The sequence below is a fragment of the Hypanus sabinus genome, chromosome 15, assembly GCF_030144855.1.
Source record: "Hypanus sabinus isolate sHypSab1 chromosome 15, sHypSab1.hap1, whole genome shotgun sequence".
In the NCBI taxonomy this organism is placed as follows: Eukaryota; Metazoa; Chordata; class Chondrichthyes; order Myliobatiformes; family Dasyatidae; genus Hypanus; species Hypanus sabinus.
In genome coordinates, this window is record NC_082720.1 from 92,709,681 (window position 1) to 92,735,707 (window position 26,027).

Genomic DNA, 26,027 nt, shown 5'->3' on the forward strand with positions numbered 1-26,027 from the left:
CAACCCAAAAAATTTCCAAAACTGAAACCATATATGTAAAGTGTGTTTGACTATCGGATTGTCAATTTGTTTATGCAATTTAGAAAGAGCAAATGGAAGAGAAGTCCCTAAAATAGAACACAATGAAAATGCTGGTACAGATTTAGTTTCCAGATTTACCCAGTGAGGGCTAGGAAATAAATCCAAATCCCTTAACCAACATTTCAAATATCGAATATTAATTGCCCAATAATAAAATCTAAAATTAGGCAATGCCAATCCACTTTCCTTTTTTGACTTCTGTAAATATCTTTTACCTAATCTAGGATTTTTATTCTGCCATATACAAACATATATGAGGAAATTTTTGAATCAACATTGTTAAAAAAGGATTTCGGAATAAAAATTGGTACCGCTTGAAATATATATAACAACTTGGGTAAAATAATCATCTTAATAGCATTAATCCAACCTATCAGAAATAAAGACAATGATGACCATTTAGTAAACAAACATTTAATCTGATCAATTAAGGGTAAAAAAAATTAACCTTAAATAAATCCTTAAGATTTTTTGTAATTTTAATCCCTAAGTATATAAAAAAGTTGTGAACTAATTTAAAAGGCAAATTTCCATAAATTGGAACCTGTCTATTTAAGGGGAACAATTCACTCTTATAAGATTCAATTTATACCCAGAAAAATTACTAAACTGAGCCAACAATGGTATAACTGCTGGAATGGATTTCTCAGGATCAGAAATGTATAATAACAAGTCATCTGCGTATAATAACTTATGAATGTCCATCCCATGAGTAATGCCAAAAATGTTAGGTGATTCTCAAATAGCAATTGCCAAAGATACCAGAGCAATATCAAATAATAATGGACTGAGAGGACAGCCTTGCCTGGTACCCCAAAATAAACAAAAAAGGGAGATCTTTGATTGTTAGTAAAAACCGAGGCTACTGGAGTATGATATATCAATTTAATCCAGGATATAAATGTTGGACTAAAATTAAACTTCTCAAGCACAGTAAATAAATATGGCCATTCAACTCTGTCAAATGCTTTGTCCACATCTAATGAAATGACACATTCTGAGGTACTACATGAAGGAGTATAAACAATATTCAATAATCTCCTAATATTGAAAAAAGAATAGCGATTTTTAATAAAACTGGTTTGATCCTCTGAGATAATTTGAGGTAAAACCTTCTCCAGCCTGGTCGCCAGTAACTTGGAAAAGATCTTGGAATCTACATTCAATAGGGATATTGGTCTATAGGATGCACAGTCAGTAGGGTCTTTATCTTTTTTCAATATTAAAGAAATGGAAGCTCTATAAAAAGATTGTGGTAGTTTATCTAATCTAATCGCTTCTTCAAAAACCTTGCATAACCAAGGAGAAAGAGTAGAGGAAAACAAACTTGAAAAATTCCATTATATACCCTCTGGACCTAGTGCTTTCCCAGAATTCATAGAGGAAATAACACCTTTAATTTTGCATCCATAATAGGAGTTTCTAATATTAAAAGTTCTTCAGATGATAATTTTGGAAAATTCAATTTCCCTAAAAAATCATGCATGGTATTATGATAATGAGGAAATTCAGAATGGTACAGGGAGGTATAAAAATCTTGAAAAGATTTGTTTGTCTCCTCATGATTAACTGTAAGTTCACCATTCTGTTGATGGATCTTAATAACTTGACGTTTAACTGAAGCATTCTTCAATTGGTTAGCTAACAATTTACTCGATTTATCACTATGTATATAAAAATCACTTCTGATTTTCATTAATTGATTTTGAATCAAAGATGTAAGTAATAATCTGTGTTCCATTTGAAGCTCAACCCTTTGTTTGTAAAGCTCCTTACTAGGAGCGATCAAAATATTTCTTATCAATTTCTTTAATCTTATCAACCAATAAAAGAGTTTCCTTCTTAATACATTTTCTCAAACCAATGGAATAGGAGATAATCTGTCCACATATATATGCTTTAAAAGTGTCCCAAAGTGTTCCGCAGGAAATTTCATCTGTGGAATTAGTTGAAAAGAAGAAATCAATCTGTTCCTTCATAAATTTAATGAAATCCAGATCTTGTAGTAAGGTAGAATCAAATCGCCATTGTTTAGTACTAGGAGCTGTGTCCATTAATTTAATAGAAAGTTTCATTGGAGCATGATCAGAGATGGCTATAATGTCATAATTACAGCCAATTACAGATAGAATAATTTAAGAGTCAGCGAAAAAGTAGCCAACTCTCGAGTAAGAATGATAGACATGTGAGAAAAATGAAAACTCTTTGTCCTTTGGATGCAGAAATCTCCAAGTATTGAAAATTCCAATATCAGTCAAAAAAGAATTGATGTAAGTGGCTGATTTAGTTGGTAAAGTCTGAATGGATATAGATTTATCCAGCAAAGGATTTAAACAACAATTAAAGTCACCACCCATTATTAACATATATTCATTTAGATTAGGTAGAGAAGTAAATAAAGACTTAAAAAAATCAGGATAATCCACATTTGGAGCATAAACATTAACCGTAGCAACCTTCTTATTAAAAAGTAACCCAGTAATTAACAAAAATCTACCATTTGGATCCGAAATAATATCGTGTTGAACACATGTAATAGAGGAGTCAATAAAAATCGAAACTCCTTTTGGCATTCAAATTCGAATGGTACTGTTGATCCCTCCAAAACCGAAAAAAAGTCAATTGTCCTCTTTCCTCACATGAGTTTCTTGTGCAAAAATAATATGTGTGTTCAGTCTTTGGAATACTTTAAAAATCTTTTTCCGTTTAATCGGATGGTTTAAACCACTAATACTCCAAGAGACAAAATTAATGGTCTGAGTCAATAGACAATAGACAATAGGTGCAGAAGTAGACCATTTGGCCCTTCGAGCCTGCACCGCCATTTTGAGATCATGGCTGATCATCTACTATCAATGCCCGGTTCCTGCCTTGTCCCCATATCCCTTGATTCCCCTATCCATAAGATACCTATCTAGCTCCTTCTTGAAAGCACTCTTGAGGTATATATCCAAAATATATGGTCTTACTCTCCAAGGGTATTTCACATTTAAAGATGTCCTGTAGGGCATTGTGTATCCCCCTCCAATAGTTTTTGATAAGAGGGCAGTCCCAAAAAATATGATAATGATTTGCATTTTGATTTCCACAATTTCTCCAGCAAACAGGGAGGTTACTATCATAATGTGATTTCTGAGAGGGTGTAATAAAATATCTTATCAAGTTTTTCCATCCAAACTCCCCCCATTTCTGTGAACTGGTACATTTCCATTGATATCTCCATATTGTTGTCCATTCTTCCTCAGATATAATTATGCCTCCTTCTTTCTCCCACTTTGTTTTAATGTATGAAGTTGAATGCATTTTAAGATTTGACAACCCCTTATACATGCTTGAAATGATTCTACTACCAGAGATGTGTCTATTTTAATGCAAGGAGTATCATAAACCAGCCAGATGAACTTAGAGCATGGATCAATATGTGGAACTATGATGTTGTGGTCATTAGAGAGACTCGGATGTCTCAGGAACAGGAATGGCTGCTGAGTGTGCCAGGCTTTAGATAAAAGGACAGGGAGGGAGGCAAAAGAGGTGGGGGTGCGGCATTGCTAATCAGAGATAGTGTCACGGATGCAGAAAAGGAGGAAGTCATGGAGGGATAGTCTACTGGGTCAGTGTGGGTGGAAGTCAGAAACAGGAAGGGGGCAATATCTACTGGTTTTTTTTTATAGGCACCCCAATAGTAACAGGGATATTGAGGAACAGATAGGGAGGCAGATTCTGGAACCATGCAATAATAATAGAGTTGTTGTGATGGGAGATTTTAACTTTCCTAATATTGATTGGCATCTACTTAGTGCAAGGGGTTTAGATGTGTTGGAGTTTGTTAGGTGTTCAGGAAGATTTCCTCATGCAATACTCAGATAAGCCAACTAGAGGAGAGGCTGTACTTGATCTGGTATTGGGGAAATGAATCTGGCCAGGTGGGAGAGCATTTTGGAGGTGGTGACCACAACTCTATCAGTATAGCACTGGAGAGTGATAGGAGCAGACAATTTGAGAAAACATTTAATTGCGGTAGAGGGGAAATATGATGCCATTGGGCAGGAATCTGGGAGCAGATGTTCTCAGGGAAATGCACAGCAGAAATGTGGCAAATGTTTAGGGAACATTTGTATGGTGTTCTGCAGAGGTATGTTCCATTGAGGCAGGGAAAGGTTGGTGGAGTTAAAGAACCATGGTGTACAAAGTATGTCAAAAATCTAGTTATGAAGAAAAGAAAAGCTTACCAAAGGTTCAAGAAACTAGGTACTGTCAGAGCTCTAGAAAATTACAAGGTTGCTAGGAAGAAGGTAAAGAAAGGAATTAGGAGAACCAGAAGGGGCCATTAAAAGGCCTTGGTGAGCAGAATTAAGGAAAACTCCAAGGCATTCTACAAGTACGTGAAGAGTAAGAGGATGAACTGTGTGAGAATTGGACCAATCAGGTGCAATAGTGGAAACGTGTGCATGGAGTCAGAGGAGGTAGCAGAGGTACTTAATGAATACTTTGCTTCAGTATTCACCAGGGTAAAAGATCTTGGCAATTGTGGGGATGACTTACAGCAGACTGAAGCTGAGCATATAGACATTAAGAAAGAGGATGTGCTGGAGCTTTTGAAAAGCATTTAGTTAGGTATGTCATGGGGACTGGATGAGATATACCCCCAGGCTACTGTAGGAAGTGAGGGAGGAGATTGCTGAGACTCTGGCGATGATTTTTGAGTCTTCAATAGGGATGGGAGAGGTACCGGAGCATTGGAGCGTTGCAAATGTTGTTCCCTTGTTCAAGTAAGGAAGTAGAGATAACCCAGGAAACTATAGACTGGTGAGTCTGACTTCAGTGGTGATCAAGTTGTTGGAGAAGATCCTGAGAGGCAGGATTTATGAGCATTTGGAGAGACATAATCTAATTTGGGATCATCAGCATGGCTTTGTCAAGGGCAAGTCATGCCTTATGAGCCTGATTGAATTCTTTGAGGATGTAACAAAACATATTGATGAAGGTAGAGCAGTGGATGTGGTGCATATGGATTTCAGTAAGACATTTGAAAAAGTTCCCAATGCAAGGCTCCTTCAGAAAGCATGGGATCCAATGAGACCTTGCTTTGTGGATCCAGAATTGGCTTGCCACAGAAGGAAAAGGGTGGTTGTAGATGGTTCGTATTCTACACAGAGGTCCATGGCCAATGGTGTGCCACAGGTTCTGGGATCCCCTCCTCTTTGTGATTTTTATAAATGACCTAGATGAAGAAGTTGAAGGGTGGGTTAGTAAGTTTGCTGATGACACAAAGGTTGGGGGTGTTCTGAATAATCTAGAGGGTTGTCAAAGGTTACAGCAGGACATCAATAAGATGCAGAACTGGGCTGAGAAGTGGCAGATGGACTTCACACTAGGTAAGTGTGAAGTGGTTCATTTTGGTAGGTCAAAGTTGAAGAAAGAATATAATTTAAATGGTAAGACTTGGCAGTGTGGAGGATCTAAGAGATCTTGGGGTCTGTGTCAATAGGACACTCAAAGCTGCTGCCCAGGTTGACAGTGTTGTTCAGAAGGCGTATGGTGTGTTGGCATTCATCCAACCATGGGATTGAGTTCATGAGCCATGAGGTAATGTTACAGCTATAAAAGACCTTGGTCAGACCCCATGGTCTTGGATTACTGTATTCATTTCTGGTCACCTCACTACAGAAAGGATGTGGAAACTATAAAGAGAGTGCAGAGGAGATTTACAAGGATATTGCCCGTCTTGGAGAATGGGTTGACTGTACTCGGCCTTTTCTTCCTTGGAGCGATGGAGGATAAGAGGCGACCTGATAAAGGTGTATAAGATGATGAGGGGCATTGATCGTGTGGATAGCCAGAGGCTTTTTGCCAGGGCTGAAATGGCTAACACGAGGGGACATAGTTTTACGATGCTTGGAGATAGGTAAAAAGGGGATGTCAGGGGTAAATTTTCCACACAGAGTGTGGTGGGTGCATGGAATGCACTGCTGGCGGCGGCAGTGGAAGCGGATACAATAGGGTCTTTTAAGAGTCTCTTAGGTACATAGAGCTTAGTAAAATAGAGGGCTATGCACTAGGGAAATTCTAGGCAGTCTCTAGAGTAGATTACATGGTCAGCACAACATTGTGGGATGAAGGGCCTGTAATGTGCTGTAAATTTATATGTTCTATATTCTAGGTCCATGACATTCTCAAGGGCAAGGGTGAGCAGCTAGAAGTCTTGGTACATATTGATACCAATAACATAGGTAGACAAAGTGAAAAGGTACTGAAGAAAGATTTTAGGGAGCTAGATAGAAAGCTGAAAAACACGATCTCCAAGATAGTAATCCAAGATAGATAGGCAAAAATAGGTTGATTTGGCAGGTGAATTATAGTTGTTTATATTCAGTGTTTTACACCCAATTGTTCTCATTTTTTGTATGTGGGGAGGGGGATTTGGGGTTAAGGTGCTGGTTCTGTTTTTGTCATTTTTTTACATGGGGTAGGGGGTTTGATGATTATGCTACCAGTTTTTACTTTTTTGGTTTTGTGGCTATCTGGAGAAGAAGAGTTTCAGGGTTGTGTACATTGATAATAAATGAACCTTTGATAATTTGAATGCGTGGCTGAGGAACTGGTGCGGGTGGCAGGGGTTCAAATTTATGGCTCATTGGAATCTCGTCTGAGGAAGGTATGACCTGTACAAAAGAGACCAGTTATATCTCAGGAGCCAAATATCCTTGCAGGCAGATTTGCTGGAGTTGTTTGTGTGGATTTAAATTAATTTGGCAGAGGGGTGGGAACCAAACTGGTAGCGCTGAGGATGAGGTAGTTGGTTTACAAACAAAGGCAGTGTGTAGTGAGACTCCTAAGAAAGAGAGGCTGATGATAGGGCAGAATTACAGTCAACAGGATGAGTTGCAATCTAAGGGGCAGGCAAGACTGCAAAGGGTGAATATAGAACTGAAGGTGTTATATTTGAATGTGTGTAGTATAAGGAGTAAGGTAGGTGAACTTGTAGCACAGTTATAGATTGTCGTGTACGACGATGTGGGCATCACTGAATCGTGGCTGAAAGAAGATTATAGCTGGGAGCTTCACATCCAAGGATACAAATTGTATGGAAAGGACAGGGAGGTAGGCAGAGGGGGTAGCATGGCTCTGATGGTAAAAGGTGAAATCGAATCATCAGAAAGAAGTGACATATAGACAGAAGGTGTTGAATGATTGTGGATAGAGCTAAGGAACTGCAAGGGTAAAATAACCCTGATGGGAGTTATATACAGACACCCAAACAGTAGTAAGGATGTGGTCTACAAATTATAATGGAAAATAGAAAATGCGTGCCAAAAGGGAAATTGTAAAATTGTCACTGGGATTTCAACATGCAGAGAGATTGGGAAAATCCAGTTGGTGCTTGATCCCAAGAGGGGGAGTTTTAAGAATGCCTGTGAAATAGCTTTTTAGAACAGCTTGTGGTTGAGTCCACTAGGGGATCAGCTATTCTGGATAGGATGTTGTGCAATGAACTGGAATTGATTAGAGTGCTTGTGGTGAACTACGTGCGACCTGTCTGGACATGCCCCTGCTGACTGCTCCTGTGGCTCCTCCCACCTGTATAAAGGCAATCAAGGCCTGAGCCGGCCTCTCAGTCTCCAGAATGTAGTATGGTGGTCACTCACTGCTTGTTCCTTCTTCCAGTCAATAAAAGCCGATATCTCGCCTTATGTCTCAGAGTGAGTTATTGATGGTGCATCAGTGCTTAAGGGAAAAGTGAATGGAGCACTGTGCAGACAAAACAGAAGTGTTCCCACACAAGTCCGACAAAGAGCTTTAAAAAGAAGGAAGTTTTTTGATAGGAGTTGTTGATTGGAGTACTGAGCAGACGCAACAGAGCGTTGCTGTGCAGGTCCGGTGAAGAGCTTTAAAAACTCAGTCTCTATAAAAGAGAGGTACCACTTAGCAGAGCTGTCATCAAGGAAGAATGGTCATCGGAGTAGTCTGATTCACAACTTCAAGATTGAAAGGCATCCATTTAGAACAGAGATGCGGAAAAATTACTTTAGTCAGAGGGTGGTAAATCTGTGGAATTTGTTGCCACGAGAGGCTGTGGAGGCCAAGTCACTGGGTGCATTTAAGGCAAAGAAAGATATGTTCTTGATTAGCCAGGGCACCAAAGGGTATGGGGAGAAGGCAGGGGAGTGGGGGTGACTGAAAGAACTGGATCAGTCCATGATTGAATGGCCGAGCAGACTTGATGGGCGGGATGGCCTACTTCTGTCCTATATCTTATGGTTTCATTCGGAGTAGTAAGGCTTTGGCTCATCAAGACTTCAGCAAGAACATGCAAAGGCAAGGTAAGTAGGGAAGTTCATTCCATATTTCTTATTTATATTTTTCTGAATATATGCATGAAAAAACAGGGGCACATCAACAGAGCCAATGTTCTGTTCTGGGTGTGTCAGATGTGGGATTTCAAGGAGACTTCCAGGAGACTCCCCGAGGGCCACATCTGCACCAGGTGCATGAGATGCAGCTCCTTAGTGACCGTGTTAAGGAGCTAGAGCTGCAACTTGATGACCTTCAGATTGTTAGGGTAAGTGAGGCAGTGATAGGCAGGAGTTACAGTGAAGTAGTCACCCCCAAGGCTACAGGAAACAGATACAACATCAGATAGTGGGGAGCACCCCTGTGGCTGTCCTCCTCAACAATAAGTATTCCATTTTGAGTACTGTTGGGGGGGGGGGACAATTACCTGGGGGAAGCAACAATGAGTCTGGCCCAATGACTCAGGAGGGTAGGGAACTGAAGAGGATGGCACAGTATACAAAAATGCTGTGGAACTCAGCAGGGCTGGCAGCGTCAATGGAAAAGAGTACAATTGAGATTTCAGGCCAAGACTGTTCAGCAGAACTGGAGAAAAAAGACGAGGACTCAGAGGTAGAAGAGGGTGGGAGGAGAGGAAGAAACACAAGGTAATAGGTGAAACCAGGAGGGGGAGGGTTGAAGAAAGAGCTGGGAAGTTAATTAGTGAAAGATTTTAATTCAGCTTCCCATTTCCATTCCAACATGTTCATCCATGGCCTCCTCTGCTGTTGCGATGAGCCCACACTCAGGTCGGAGAAGCAACCCCGAATGCCATCTGGGTAGCCTCCAACTTGATGGCATGAACATAGCTTCAACACAAAAAAACATTGAGAATATAGGCCTCCAAATAGTAGCCAAAATGTGGGGTTGAGATTGCAAAGGAAGCTGGAAGAGGCATGTAATAAGGGTAATGACTAATGGGGAACTTCAATATGCAAGAGGATTGGGAAAATCATGTTGCTGTCTGATCGCAAGAGAGGGAATTTGTTGAGTGCCTATGAGATGGCTTTTTAGAGCAGCTTGTGCTTGAGCCTACTCGAGGAAAGCCATCTTAGATAGGATATCGTGTCATAACGCAGATCTTATTAGGGAGCTTAATGTGAAGGAACCCTTAGGAGACAGTGATCATAATATTTGAATACATACTGCAGTTTGAGAGGGAAAAGCACAAGTTATACATGAATCAGTATTGCAACGGAATTAAGGGAATTACAGAGGCATGAGAGAGGAGCTTACCCAGGTGGATTGGAGAAGGGATGACAGCAGAGCAGAGATGGCTGATGTTTCTGGAACTAGTTCACAAGACGCAGGATAGATATGTCCCACAGAAGAAGTTGTTCTCAATGGCAGGGGTAGGGAACCATGGCTGACAAGGGAAGTTAGGGACTGCATAAAAGCCAAGGAAAGGGCATATAAGTGTAGGGCTGTCAGTACCATTAACTATGGTGTTAACTGTTCAGGCTAACAAAATGGCTTCTCTGTATTGTTATAATGAAATGGCTTCTCTTTAATATTACTTAATGCTGTAATGAGTTTCTGTTGCTGGAATGTTTGGGTTATAACTGCAGATAAGGGGGGAACTAATCAATGGAAAATTGTTATACTATCTTGTATGTGTGAGCTGAGCAGGAGTTCGCGGTCTTTTTCGGGAGGTGTGGGAAGAGGACGGATGTGCGAGGAGCCGACAGCAGTTCCAGGGCAGCAGATACTGGAAGTTGATGGTTTGGACGGTGGCCGAAGGCTTGGAAGGTTGTTGTGGATGGAACCGGAGGCGTGAGCTCCAATGTATTAAAATATTATGTGCACAAATTGATAAACTTACTGATTTCATGCCATTAGGTTATCTGTTTCTACTAACCCATCACTAAGAAATAACTATAAAGTTGTAATTATTTACTCGCCTTTGGTGTTTTGTCTGGTATTTGTGTTGCAAGCGTGTACTGGGGGGGGCATTACTCCATATTTACACCAAAGTATTACACTGTTGGCGGGGCGACGGTGGATCACCTAGGCGAACGGGGATAAATTGGGGGCAAGGATGCTACATAAGGTAGCAAAAGTGAGTGGGAAGTTGGGTGATTGGGAAGCTTTTAAAATCCAACAAAAGGCAACTAAAAAAGCTATAAGAAGCGAAAAGGTGAAATATGAGAGCAAACTAGCCAAGATTAGTACGCTGGCTATTAAAAGATTTTTCAGTTAAATAAAGAGTAAATGGGAGGAGAGAGTTGATATTGGACAACTAAAAAATGATGCTGGTGATGGGGGAACAAAGAAATAGCAGATTAACTTAATGGGTACTTTGCATCAGTATTCACTGTGGAAGACACTAGCAGTGTGCCAGAGATCCGTGAGCGTCAGGGAGCAGCATTGAATGCCATTGTTATTACAAAGGGAAAAATGCAAGGCAAACTCAAAGGTTTTAAGGTGGATAAACACCTGGACCAGATGGACTACATCCCAGAGTCCTGAGAGAGGTTGCTGAAGTTTTAACAGATGCATTGGTTATGATCTTTCAATAATCACTTGATTCTGGCATTGTCCCAGAAGACTGGAAGATTGCAAATGTCACTCCACTCTTTACAAAGGGAGAAAGGCAATAGAAAGGAAATGAGAGGCCAGTCAGCTGAACCTCAGTGGTTGGGGAAAGTGCTGGAGTCTGTTATTCAGGATGTTTTGGGATACTTGGAGACTTATGATAAAATAAGTCAAAGTCAGCATGGTTTCTGTGAAGAGAAATCTTGCTTGACAAATCTGTTAAGAGTTCTTTGAGGAAGTAACAAGCAGGGTGGACAAAGGAGAGGCAGTGGATGTCATTTACTTGGATTTTCAGAAGGCATTTGATAAGGTGCCACACATGAGGCTACTTAACAAGATAAAATCCTATGATGTTACAGGAAAGATACTGGCATAGATAGAGGAATGGCTGACAGTCAGGAGGCAGTGAGTGGGATTAAAGGGGTCTCTTCTGGTTGATTTCCAGTGATGGTGGAAGGGTAGGTAGTGCTGAGGAAGCAATGTGATTGTAGCAAGACTCAGACAAATTGGAAGAATAGGCAAAAAAGTGGCAGATACAATATAGTGTTGGAAATATATAACCATATAACAATCACAGCACAGAAACAGGCCATCTCGGCCCTCCTAGTCCGTGCCGAACTCTTAATCTCACCTAGTCCCACCTACCCGCACTCAGCCCATAACCCTCCACTCCTTTCCTGTCCATATACCTATCCAATTTTACCTTAAATGACACAACTGAACTGGCCTCTACTACTTCTACAGGAAGCTCATTCCACACAGCTATTACTCACTGAGTAAAGAAATACCCCCTTGTGTTTCCCTTAAACTTTTGCCCCCTAACTCTCAAATCATGTTCTCTCGTTTGAATCTCCCCTACTGTCAATGGAAACAGCCTATTCACGTCAACTCTATCTATCCCTCTCAAAATTTTAAATACCTCGATCAAATCCCCCCTCAACCTTCTACGCTCCAATGAATAGAGACCTAACTTGTTCAACCTTTCTCTGTAACTTAAGTGCTGAAACCCAGGTAACATCCTAGTAAATCGTCTCTGCACTCTCTCTAATTTATTGATATCTTTCCTATAATTCGGTGACCAGAGCTGTACACAATATTCCAAATTTTGCCTTACCAATGCCTTGTACAATTTCAACATTACATTCCAACTTCTGTACTCAATGCTCTGATTTATAAAGGCCAGCATTCCAAAAGCCTTCTTCACCACCCTATCTACATGAGACTCCACCTTCAGGGAACTATGCACTGTTATTCCTAGATCTCTCTGTTCCACTGCATTCCTCAATACCCTACCATTTACCCTGTATGTTCTATTTGGATTATTCCTGCCAAAATGTAGAACCTCACACTTCTCAGCATTAAATTCCATCTGCCAATGTTCAGCCCATTCTTCTAACCGGCATAAATCTCACTGCAAGCTTTGAAAACCCACCTCATTATCCACAACACCTCCTACCTTAGTATCATCGACATACTTACTAATCCAATTTACCACCCCATCATCCAGATCATTTATGTATATTACAAACAACATTGGGCCCAAAACAGATCCCTGAGGCACCCCGCTAGTCACCGGCCTCCATCCCGATAAACAATTATCCACCACTACTCTCTGGCATCTCCCATCTAGCCACTGTTGAATCCATTTTATTATTCCAGCATTAATACCTAACGACTGAACATTCTTAACTAACCTTCCATGTGGAACTTTGTCAAAGGCTTTGCTAAAGTCCATATAGACGACATCCACTGCCTTACCCTCGTCAACATTCCTCGTAACTTCTTCAAAAAATTCAATAAGGTTTGTCAAACTTGACCTTCCACGCACAAATCCATGCTGGCTACTCCTAATCAGATCCTGTCTATCCAGATAATTATTAATACTATCTCTAAGAATACCTTCCATTAATTTACCCACCACTGATGTCAAACTGACAGGTCTATAATTGCTAGGCTTACTTCTAGAACCCTTTTTAAACAATCGAACCACATGAGCAATACGCCAATCCTCCGGCACAATCCCCGTTTCTAATGACATCTGAAAGATCTCCGTCAGAGCTCCTGCTATCTCTACACAAACTTCCCTCAAGGTCCTGGGGAATATCCTGTCAGGACCCGGAGATTTATCCACTTTTAAATTTCTTAAAAGCGCCAGCACTTCCACTTCTGTAATTGTCATAGGTTCCATATCTTCCTTACTTGTTTCCCACACCTTACACAATTCAATATCCTTCTCCTTAGTGAATACCGAAGAGAAGAAATCGTTGAAAATCTCTCCCATCTCCCTCGGCTCCACACATAGCTGACCACCCTGATTCTCTAAGGGACCAATTTTATCCCTCACTATCCTCTTGCTTTTAATATAACTGTAGAAACCTTTTGGATTTACTTTCACCTTATTTGCCAAACCAACCTCGTATCTTCTTTTAGCTTTTCTAATCTCTTTCTTAAGATTCCTTTTACATTCTTTATATTCCTCGAGCAATTCCTTTACTCCATGCTGCCTATATCTATTGTAGACATCCCTCTTTTTCCGAACCAAGTTTCTAATATCCCTTGAAAACCATGGTGCTTTCAAACCTTTAACCTTTCCTTTCAACCTAACAGGAACATAAAGATTCTGTACCCTCATAATTTCACCCTTAAATGACCTCCATTTCTCTATTACATCCTTCCCATAAAACAACTTGACCCAATCCACTCTCTCTAAATCCCTTCGCATCTCCTCAAAGTTAGCCTTTCATATGATAATGCAATTTGGTAAAAGGAACAATACTGTGGACTATTATTTAAATAGGAAGTAGTTTCAAACATCAGAGGTGCAGAGGCACTTAGGAGTCCTTGTGCAAGACTCCCAGAAGATTAATTTACAGTTTGGGTCCGTGTTAAAGAAGACAAATGAAATCTTGGCATTTATTTGAAGGGAACTAGAATATTAAAGCAAGGAGATAATGCTGAGCCTTTATAAGACACCAGTCAGGCTGCACTTGGAGTATAGTCAACAGTTTTGGGCCCCATATCTCAGAAATGATCATTGGAGAGAGTCCAGAGGAGGTTCACGAGGATGATTCCTGGAATAAAGGGATTAACAAATGATGAACGTTTGGCAGCTTTGGGCCTGTACTTACTGGAATTTAGAAGGATGGAAGGGGATCTCATTGAAACCTACTGAATATTGAAAGGACTAGATAGGGTGGAAGTGGAGAGGATGTTTCCTATGATGCGGAGGTATCCAGAATAGAGGGTACAGCCTCAAAATTGAGGGGTGACCTTTTAGAACAGAGGTAAGGAGCCATTTTTTTTGCCAGAGAGTAGTGTCAGTAGAATGCTCTTCCACAGGCTGTGGTGGAGTCCAAGTCCATGGATATGTTTAAGGTAGGTTAAGGAGTGAGGGATTGGCACAGAGATCACACACAGTGCAGACACAAGGAAATCTGCAGATGCTGGAAATTCAAACAACACACACAAAGTGCTGGTGGAACACAGCAGGCCAGGCAGCATCTATAAGGAGAAGAACTGTTGACGTTTCAGGCCAAGACCCTTCATCGGGACTAACAGAATGGAAAGATACTAAGAAATTTGAAAGTAGTGGGGGGAGGGGGAAATGAGAAATGATAGGAGAAGACTGGAGGGGGTGGGATGAAGCTAAGAGCTGGAAAGGTGATTGGTGAAAGTGATACAGAGCTGGAAAAAGTAAAGGATCATGGGATGGGAGTCCTCGGGAGAAAGAAAGGGGGAGGAGGGAGCACCAGAGGGAGATGGAGAACAGGCAGAGTGATGGGCAGAGAGAAAGGAAAAAAAAACAAACAACTAAATATGTCAGGGATGGGGTAAGAAGGGGAGGAGGGGCATTAACGGAAGTTAGAGAAGTCAATGTTCATGCCATCAGGTTGGAGGCTACCCAGCCGGTATATAAGGTGTTGTTCCTCCAACCTGAGTGTGGCTTCATCTTGACAGTAGAGGAGGCCATGGATAGACATATCAGAATGGGAATGGGATGTGGAATTAAAATGTGTGGCCACCAGGAGATCCCGTGTTCTCTGGCGGACCGAGCATAGGTGTTCAGCGAAACGGTCTCCCAGTCTGCGTCGGGTCTCACCAATATATAAAAGGCCACACCGGGAGAACCAGACACAGTATACCACACCAGCCGACTCACAGGTGAAGTGTCGCCTCACCTGGAAGGACTGTCTGGGGCCCTGAATGGTGGTGAGGGGGGAAGTGTAAGGGCAGGTGTAGCACTTGTTCCGTTTACAAGGATAAGTGCCAGGAGGGAGATCGGTGGGAAGGGATGGGGAGGACGAGTGGACAGGGGAGCCATGTAGGGAGCGATCCCTGCAGAAAGCAGAAAGGGGGTGAGGGAAAGATGTGCTTGGTAGTGGGATCCCGTTGGAGGTGGCTGAAGTTACGGAGAATTATACATTGGACCTGGAGGCTGGTGGGGTGGTAGGTAAGGACAAGGGGAACACACAGTGCAGTCTCAGCGAGTCGTGAATTTGTATAATGTGCTCAGGTGTAGGGCTGAGGGATTGACAGTCAGCTCACTCACAGAACAGAGTTCCTGTAAAATTCTACATGTGGCTGAGGGGTAGGGGTGAGGGATTGACAGTCAGCTCACTCACAGTACAGTCCGACTGAATTCCTGTGAATTTGTACAAGGTGCTGAGGTGTCGGTTTGAGGGATTGACCGACAGCTCACACACAAAGCATTCTGGTGAATTTGTACCAAGTGCTGGGAGATGCTGAGACATAGGACTGAAGGTCTGAGACTGCTCACACACAGTACAGTCTCAGAGATTTGCTGTGAATTTTTACATGGTGCTGGAGGTGCTGAAATGTAGAACTGAGGAATTGGCACACCGATCTGAGCACATTGTCGTGAATTTGTACAAGCTGCAGAGGTGCAGTGCTGAAGGACTGACAGTCAGCTCACTCACAGAACAGAGTTCCTGTAAAATTCTACATGATGCTGAGGGGTAGGAATGAGAGATTGACAGCTCACACAATACCATCTCAGTGAATTCCTGTGAATTTGTACACAGTGCTGGGAGATGCTGAGATGCAGGAGTGAAGAGCTCACACAAAGTGCTGTTTCAGAGTGTTACTCTGAATATGGTGCTTAATTGAGCTGATGTGTAGGAGTGAGGGATTGGCATAGATCTCACTCACAGTCCAGTCTCGGGGAGTTGCTGTGAATTTGTACACAGCTGGATCGTGCAGAGTGATTGAGGAGTGAGCGACTGTCAGTCAGCTCAGTCACAGAATAGTCTCAGTGAGTTCCAATGAACTTGTTCATGGTGCTTGATTGTGCTGAGGTGTAGGAGTGAGGGATTGACAGCTCACACACAGTTGTTTCTCACTAAGTTCCAAATAATTTGAACAAGGTGCTGAGGTATAGGAGTGAGCAATGCACAGACAGCTCACATACAGTACAGTCTCAGTGAGTTGCTGTGAATATTTACACGGTGCTGAGGTGCAGGAGTGAGGGATTGACAGATCACACAGTCTCAGTAAGTTGTGAGTTTGTACAAGTGTAGTATTGAAGGATTGTCAGTAAGATCACTCACAAAAAACACTCAGTGAATCGCTGTAAAATTCTACATGGTGCTAAGGTGCAGGAGTGAGGGGCTGGCAGTCAGCTCACACACAGTACAGTCTCAGTAATTTGCTGTGAATATTTACACGGTGCTGGATGGCATTAAGGTCTAGCACGGAGAGATTGACAGTCAGCTCAGTCACAGGACAGTCTCTGTGAGTTCCATGAATTTATACAGTGCTGGATTGTGCTGAGGTGTAGGACTAAAGGATTGACAGCTCACACACAGTCCCTTCTCACTGTGTTCCTATGAACTTAAGCAAGGTGCTGAGGTGGAGGAGTGAGGGATTGACAGGCAGCTCACACACAGAACACACTCAGTGAGTTTCTGTAAAATTCTACAAGGTGCTGAGGTGGAGGAGGGAGGGATTGACAGGCAGCTCACACACAGAACACACTCAGTGAGTTTCTGTAAAATTCTACAAGGTGCTGAGGTGGAGGAGGGAGGGATTGACAGGCAGCTCACACACAGAACACACTCAGTGAGTTTCTGTAAAATTCTACAAGGTGCTGAGGTGGAGGAGGGAGGGATTGACAGGCAGCTCACACACAGAACACACTCAGTGAGTTTCTGTAAAATTCTACAAGGTGCTGAGGTGGAGGAGGGAGGGATTGACAGGCAGCTCACACACAGAACACACTCAGTGAGTTTCTGTAAAATTCTACAAGGTGCTGAGGTGGAGGAGTGAGGGATTGACAGGCAGCTCACACACAGAACACACTCAGTGAGTTTCTGTAAAATTCTACAAGGTGCTGAGGTGGAGGAGGGAGGGATTGACAGGCAGCTCACACACAGAACACACTCAGTGAGTTTCTGTAAAATTCTACAAGGTGCTGAGGTGGAGGAGGGAGGGATTGACAGGCAGCTCACACACAGAACACACTCAGTGAGTTTCTGTAAAATTGTACAAGGTGCTGAGGTGGAGGAGGGAGGGATTGACAGGCAGCTCACACACAGTGCTGCCTCAGCAAGTTGCTGTGAACTTAGACCTTGAGTTCATATACATAGAAGCAGAATGAGGACATTTGTCCCAGTCAAGACTGCTCCGCCATTCAATCATGGCTGATCACTTATTTTCTCCCCCTTCAGCCCCACAACTGGCCTTCTCCCTGTATCCTTTGATGCTGAGTCTAATTAAGATACAAGGAAGATACTGGCATGGATAGTGGAATGGCTGACAGGCAGGAGACAGTGAGTGGGAATAAAAGGGGCCATTTCTGGTTTACTGCCAGTGACGAGTGGTGTTCCTTGGGGGTCAGTACTGGGACCACTACTTTTCACATTGGTTTTCAGTGATTTGGATGATGGAATTGATGGCTTTGTGGCAAACTTTGTGGATGAGATGAAGACAGGTGGAGGGCTAGGTAGTTCTGAGGAAGCAGTGCAATTGCAGCAGGAATTAGACTGATGCACCATCAATAACTCTAGGAGACTGGAAGTGAACAATAGGCTTTTATTAACAGTAAAAAGGGAGCACGACCATGTCGAGACTGAAGGAGGAGCAGTGCCCCCAATCACCTTTATACAGGGGTCTGATAGGAGCCATAGGAGCAGTCAGCAGAGGGGGGGCCATGTCCAGACAGGTATACATAGTTTACCTCATTCACCCCTCCTTTGTTTTAAATGAGAGTCCCCACTTAGTGAAGTTTCTGACAGTATATTTACAGGTTGAGTCTATCAGGCGGCCGAGTCCATCGCTGCGATCTACGTGGTGATTGCACCGGTGATGGTGATTGTGCTGGCCCCGGCCTGACTGGAGGTGCCAGCCCCTTAGGCATCAGTAACCCCTCATGTGTGTGCGTGGCTCCCAGTATGGGAGTGTTGGGAGGAGTCGGTGTAGGGCTGGGTGTGCGCGGTGTCTCATGGGTATATACATCGATGGGTAGGGGGACCATAGCCACCATGGAGCATTCAGGGTAGGGGTCTGGTGCTCCTGTGGTCGCGGATGTAGACTGTGTCCTCCCACCCATCAGGTAAGACCACTTGGGCATATTGGGGGTTCACATGAAGTAAATGAACCCGTTCGACCATCGGGGAGTATCTATTGCTCTTCACATGTTTCCGGAGCAGCACTGGCCCTGGGGATGTCAGCCAAGCCGGTAGGGTGGTCCCAGTGGCAGACTTCCTGGGAAAAGAAAAGAGTCGCTCATGAGGGGTGGCATTGGTGGATGTGCATAACGGAGCGGATGGAGTGGAGTGCCTCGGGGAGGACCTCCTGCCAGCAAGAGACCGGCAGTCCCTTTGACCGAAGGGCTAAGAGTGTGGCCTTCCACACAGTGGCATTCTCCCTCTCCACCTGTCCATTTCCCCAGGGATTATAGCTCGTGGTCCTACTAGTCGCAATACCTCTAGCCAGAAGGTATTGGCGCAGCTCGTCACTCATAAAGGAGGACTCTCTATCACTGTGGATATAGCAGGGATATCCGAACAGAGTGAAGAGCTGGCGCAGGGCTTTTATGACGGACGTGGCAGTGGTATCTGGGCAGGGGATGGCAAAGGGGAACCACGAGTACTCGTTGATTATGTTAAGAAAGTATACATTGCAGTTGGTGGAGGGAAGGGGGCCCTTAAAGTCAACACTTATTCGCTCAAAGGGGCGGGTGGACTTTATAAGTTGTGCCTTTTCAGGACGGTAGAAGTGCAGTTTGCACTCAGTGCAGACTTGGCAGTCCCTGGTCATCGTCCTGATCTCCTCGAGGGAGTAAGGCAGGTTCCGGGCTTTCACGAAGTGGAAAAGCCGGGTGACCCCCGGGTGGCAAAGATCTGCATGGAGGGCGTATAGCCAGTCGAGCTGCACGCTGGCACACGTTCCCTGGGATAGGGCATCGGGGGGCTCATTGAAGCGTCCAGGCCGGTACAGGATGTCATAGTTGTAGGTGGAGAGTTTGATTCTCCACCTCAAAATTTTATCATTTTTGATTTTGCCCCGCTGTTGGTTGCTAAACGTGAATGCCACTGAGCGCTGGTCGGTCAGCAAGGTAAACTTTTTGCCGGTGAGATAGTGCCTCCACTAATAGTTTCCACTATGGCCTGGGCTTCTTTCTCCACTGTGGAGTGCTGAATTTCAGGGCCTTGAAGGATACGAGAAAAGAATGCTACTGGCCTGCCTGCCTGATTGAGGGTAGCAGCCAGCACAAAGTTGGAGGCGTCACTCTCTACTTGGAAGGGAATGGTCTCATCCACCGCATGCATTGTTGCTTTGGCAATGTCCCCTTTAATGTGGCTGAAGGCTGCGTGGGCCTCAGCTGAGAGGGGAAATGCGGTGGACTTGACCAGGGGGCAGGCCTTGTCTGCGTAGTGAGGGACCCACTGGGTGTAATAGGAAAAGAAGCCCAGGCACCTTTTGAGGGCTCTGAGGGTGTTGGGAAGAGGGAGTTCCAACAGGGGGCGCATACGATCAGGGTCAGGGCCAATGACTCCGTTCTCCACGACATACCCAAGGATAGCAAGTTGGGTGGTTCTGAACACACACTTGTCCCTGTTATAGGTAAGGTTAAAAGCTTTGGCCGCTTGGAAAAATTGTTGGAGGTTGGTGTCGTGATCCTGCCGGTTGTGACCGCAGATGGTGATGTTATCCAGGTATGGGAACGTGGCCTTCAGTTGGCACTGGTCCACCATCCAGTAACATTTCCCACTGGAAGACAGAGCACCATTCGTGACACAGAAGGGGGCACGCAGGAAGTGATAAAGCCTGTCGCCCGCCTCGAAGGTGGTGTAGGGGCAGTCCTCCGGGTGGATGGGGAGCTGATGGTAAGCGGATTTTAGGTCTATGGTCGAGTACACCTTGTACTGAGCTATCTGATTGATCATATCCGCGATGCGGGGTAGGGGGTACGCGTCAAGCTGCGTGAACCGATTGATGGTTTGGCTATAGTCCACTACCATCCTATTTTTCTGTCCGTTCTGAACAACGGCCACCTGGGCCCTCCAAGGACTTGTGCTTGGCTCAATGATCCCCTCCCTGAGTAGCTGCTGCACCTCTGACTGAATGAAGGCCCTGTCCCCCGCGCTGTACCTCCTGCTTTTCGTTACCAGAGGTTTACAGTCGGGGGTCAGGTTGGTGAACAGCGGTGGGGGAGGGATCTTGAGGGTGGAGAGGCGTCCGTGGTGCGGCTGTTGTCATGGTGTTGGGTGGGATGGGTGTGTGTGTGTGGTCAGTAGCAGGGTATGTGATGAAGTCCTACAGAACCAGGGATTTCTGACAGTGATTGGTGGGAGGGGCACGTCATACTCCATTGTCACACTTCTCAGGTGGCTCTGGAAGTCCAGCCCCAATACCACAGGGGCACACAGTTGAGGCATGACCAGTAACGCAAAGTCGCGATATTCTGTGCCCTGCACCACCGATGTCACTACACAACCCGCCCCCCCCAGATGTCTGTGGAATGTGATCCAGAAGCCATGGTGACCTTCTGCCTTACCGGCTGTGTCATGAGTCCTCAGCGTTGCATCGTGTCCGGGTGAATAAAACTCTCAGTGCTGCCTGTGTCAAACAGGCAGCTAGTCCTGTGCCCCTCCACCAGGATGTGCATCATTGACCTTGCGAGCTGGTGGGGAGTGCTTTGGTCGAGGGTCACGGAGGCCAGAGTTGCATTGCCGTCTTGGTGCCCGGCAAGCACCCGTGGGTCAGAGGCGGGGCGAGGTGGCGCTGGCCAAGATGGCCGCCCCCATGCCTCGCACGCTGCGCTGCTCGACCCCGCTCGCGGTTTGGACTTACAGGCCTTGGCAAAGTGGCCCTTCTTTCCACAGCTGAAGCAGGTAGGTTCTCGGGCTGGGCAGCGTTTTCGGGGGTGCTTTTCAAGTCTGCAGAAGTAACACTGCATGGACTTGCGACTGGCAGCAGCCGAGGTTGATTCGCCGGCGGGTTGCAGGGTCTGCAGCCTCCACGGGGCCAGCGGGAGACCACGTGCCTGGACAGCTCAAGCGTTGTGCAGAGCGGCTTCCAGCGTGTCAGCCAGCTCGATCGCCGAATATAAGGTAAGATCGGCGTGTTCCAGCAGCCACTGGCGCACGTACGCTGACCTGATCCCCATAACGAAGGCATCTCTTACTAGCAGCTCCACATGCTGTTCCACAGTCAGTACCCTGCAGTTGCAGGCCCGCACGAGTGTCTGTAGGGCCCGGACAAACTCAGTGCTCGACTCTCCGGCCCGCTGCCGTCGTGTCGCTAAGTGATGTCTTGCGTGGACGGTGTTCACCAGCCGCAGGTATTGTCTTTTGAGGGCGTCCAGTGTCCCTTGGTAGGTCGGTAGGTCCCTGATCAGGGAGTAGACCCGCGGACTGACCCTGGAGAGGAGAACTCTGTGCATCGTGGCAGCCTCGGTCACTCGAATCTCCTCCAAGTACGATTCGAAGCATGCAAGCTAGAGTTCAAAAGTGATGCCAGCCTTGGGAGATTGAGGGTCAATATCCAATCTGTCGGGTCGTAAAATTCATTCCATGTTTTAAATTCGCTGTTAATAAAATTGATGCACCATTAATAACACTAGGAGACTGGAAGTGAACGATAGGCTTTTATTAACAGCGAAAAAGGGAGCACGACCATGTCGAGACTGAGGGAGGAGCAGTGCCCCAATCACCTTTATACAGGGGTCTGTGGGAGGAGCCACAGGAGCAGTCAGCAGAGGGGGGGATCGTGTCCAGACAGGTATACATAGTTTACCACATAGACAAATTGGAAGAATGGGGGATAATAAGTGGCAGGTGGAATACAGAGTTGGGGAAATTACGATAATGCATTTTGGTAAAAGGAACAATGGTGTGGACTATTATCCAAATGGGGAGAAGATTTAAACATCGGAGATGCAGAGGGACTTTGGGGTCCTCGTGGAAGACTCCCAGAAGGTAAATTTACAGGTTGATATTGTGGTAAAGAAGGCAAAAGCAATGTTTGCATTTATTTCAAGGGGAATAGAATATAAAAGCAAGAAGATAATGCTGAGCCTTTATAAAACACTAGTCAGGCCACACTTGAGTATTGTCAACAGTTTTGGGCCCCATATCTCAGGAAGCTCATGAGGATGATTCTGGGAATGAAGGGGTTAACATATGAGGAGTTTCACTGGAATTTGGAAGGATGTAGAAGGAGGGGGATCTCTTTGAAACCTACCAAATGTTGAAAGGACTTGATAGGGTAGATATGGAGAAGCTGTTTCCTATGGTGGGGGTATCCAGAACTAGAGGGTACAGCCTCAGACTTGAGGGGCAACCCTTGAGAACAGAGGAATTTTTATAGCCAGAGAGCAGTGAATTATCTGCCATAGACTGTGGTGAAGGCCAAGTTCATGTGTATATTTAAGGCAGAGGTTGATAGTTTCCTGATCAGTCAGGAAGAGCTTCTTCTCCCAGAGAGTTGTGGTTGAGGAAGAACTTCTTCTCCCAGAGAGTTGTAGAGGTGTGGAATGCACTACCTCGGAAGACGGTGGAGGCCAATTCTCTGGATGCTTTCAAGAAGGAGCTAGATAGATATCTGATGGATAGGGGAATCAAGGGATATGGGGACAAGGCAGGGACTGGGTATTGATAGTGAATGATCAGCCATGATCTCAGAATGGCGGTGCAGACTCGAGGGGCTGAATGGTCTACTTCTGCACCTATTGTCTATTGTCTATTGACATCAAAGGATTTGGCGAGAAAGCAGGTGTATGGGATTAAGTGGGATCTAGGATCAGCCATGATGCAATGGCAGAGCAGACTTGATGGGCTGAATGGCCTTATTCTGCTCCTATGTCTTTTGGTGTTATGGTCTAAGAACCTGCCTTAGACTGACCTCACAGATGCCTGTGGTAATTAATTCCACAAATTCACCACTCTGTGGCAAAAGAAATTTCTTCACATCTCTGTTTTAAATGGACGCCCCCACTATTCTGAGGCTGTGCCCTTTTGTCCTAGACTCCCCCACCATGGGAAACTTCCTTTCTACATCTACTCTATTTAGGCCTTTCAAAAGATTTCTATGAGATACCCCATTATCCTTCTAAATTCCAGCAAGTACAGTCCAGTGCTATCAAATGTTCCTTGTGTGATAACGCTTTCGTTCCTGGAATCATCCTTACGAACCTCCTCTGGACCCTCTCCAAAGCCAGACCATAAGATATAGGAGCAGAAGTAGATCATTCGGCCCATCGAGGCTGATTCAATTCTTCCAGTCATCCCCACTCCCCTGTGTTCTCCCCATATCCTTTGATGCCCTGGCTAATCAAGAACCTATCTATCTCTGCCTTAAATACACCCAAAGACTTGGCCTCCACAGCCACTCATGGCAACAAATTCCACGGATGTAATGCTAAAGTTGTACAAGGCATTGGTAAGGCCAAATTTGGAATATTGTGTGCAGTTCTGGTCACCGAATTATAGGAAAGATATCAATAAATTAGAGAGAGTGCAGAGACGATTTACTAGGATGTTACCTGGGTTTCAGCAATTAAGTTACAGAGAAAGGTTGAACAAGTTAGGTCTCTATTCATTGGAGCGTAGAAGGTTGAGGGGGGATTTGATCGGGGTATTTAAAATTTTGAGAGGGATAGATAGAGTTGACGTGAACAGGCTGTTTCCATTGAGAGTAGGGGAGATTCAAACTAGAGGACATGATTTGAGAGTTAGGGGGCAGAAGTTTAAGGGAAACACGAGGGGGTATTTCTTTACTCAGAGAGTGATAGCTGTGTGGAATGAGCTTCCTGTAGAAGTAGTAGAGGCCAGTTCAGTTGTGTCATTTAAGGTAATATTGGATAGGTATATGGACAGGAAAGGAGTGGAGGGTTATGGGCTGAGTGCGGGTAGGTGGGACTAGGTGAGATTAAGAGTTCGGCACGGACTAGGAGGGCCAAGATGGCCTGTTTCCGTGCTGTGATTGTTATATGGTTATATGGATTTACCACCCTCTGACTAAAGTAATTTCTCCACATCTCTGTTCTAAATAGACATTCTTCAATCCTGAAGTTGTGCCCTCTTGTCCTGGACTCCCCTACCATGGGAAATAACTTTGCCATATCTGATCTGTTCAGGCCTTTTAACATTTGGAATGTTTCTATGGTCCCCCCTCATTCTCCTGAACTCCAGGGAATACAGTCCAAGAGCTGCCAGACATTCCTCATACAGTAACCCTTTCATTCCTGGAATCATTCTCTGAATCTTCTCTGAACCCTCTCCATTGTCAGTACATCCTTTCCAAAATAAGGATCCTAAAACTGCACACAATACTCAAGTGTGGTCTCACGAGTGCCTTATAGAGCCTCAACATCACATCCCTGCTCTTATATTCTGTACCTCTAGAAATGAATGCCAACACTGCATTCGCCTTCTTCACTACCGACTCAATTTGGAGGTTAACCTTTAAGGTGTCCAGCACAAGGACTCCCAAGACCCTTTGCACCTCTGCATTTTGAATTCTCTCCCCATCTAAATAATAGTCTGCCTGTTTATTTCTGTGAATTTGTATGTGGTGCCGGATTGTGCTGAGATGTAGGAGTGAAGGATTGGCAGACAGCTCACACACAGAAATGTCTCAGTGGCTTCCTGTGAATTTGTACAAGGTGCTGAGAAGTAGGAGTGGGAGTTTGACAGACAGCACGCAGACTGTACAATCTCAGCAAACTTCTGTGACTTTGTACAAGGTGCTGAGATATAGGAGTGACCCATTGGTGCACAGCTCACACACTGTAGTCTCAATAGGCTTCACAGAAAAACATAGAAACGTAGAAATCTACAGAACATTGTATGCCCTTCAGCCCACAATGTTGTGCCTACCACTTAACATATTCTGGAAGCTGCCTAAAATTTCCCTACTGCATAGCCCTCTATTTTTCTAAGCTCCATGTACCTATCTAAGAGGCTCTTAAAATACCTAAACATGAGAAAATCTGCAAATGCTGGAAATTCAAGCAACACACACAAAATGCTGGTGGAATGCAGCAGGCCAGGCAGCATCTATAGGGAGAAGCACAGTCGACGTTTTGGGCCGAGACCCTTCCACGCACCCCCCACTCTCTGTGTGGAAAAACTTACCTCTGACATCCCCCTTGTACCTACTTCCAAGCACCTTAAAACTGTGCCCTCTTGTGCTAGTCTTTTCAGTTTTGGGAAAAAACCTCTGACTATCCACACGATCAATGCCTCTCATCATCTTATACACCTCTATCAGGTCACCTCTCACCGTCCATCATTCCAAGGAGAAAAGGCCAAGTTCACTCAACCTTTTCTGATAAGGTATGCCCTTCAATCCTGGCAACATTCTTGTAAACCTCCTCTGCACTCTCTGTATAGTATCTACATCCTTCCTGTTGTGAGGTGACCAGAACTGAACAGTACTCCAAATGGGGTCTGACCAAGGTCTTATACAGCTGTAACATTACCTCATTAACTCAATCCCACAGTTGATGAAGGGCAACATACCATATGCACTCTTAACAACACTGTCAACCTGCCCAGCAGCTTTGAGTGTCCTATTGACATAGACCTGTGAGTTCCTGTGAACTTTTATAAGGT

General features: G+C 44.5%; 1 protein-coding gene across 1 annotated transcript in view; it reads left to right on the forward strand.

Moving 5' to 3' along the window:
- LOC132405715 (uncharacterized) overlaps positions 1-26,027 on the forward strand; it is a 321,522-nt gene that overhangs the window by 280,468 nt on the left and 15,027 nt on the right. The gene's annotated exons all lie outside the window — the stretch shown is intronic.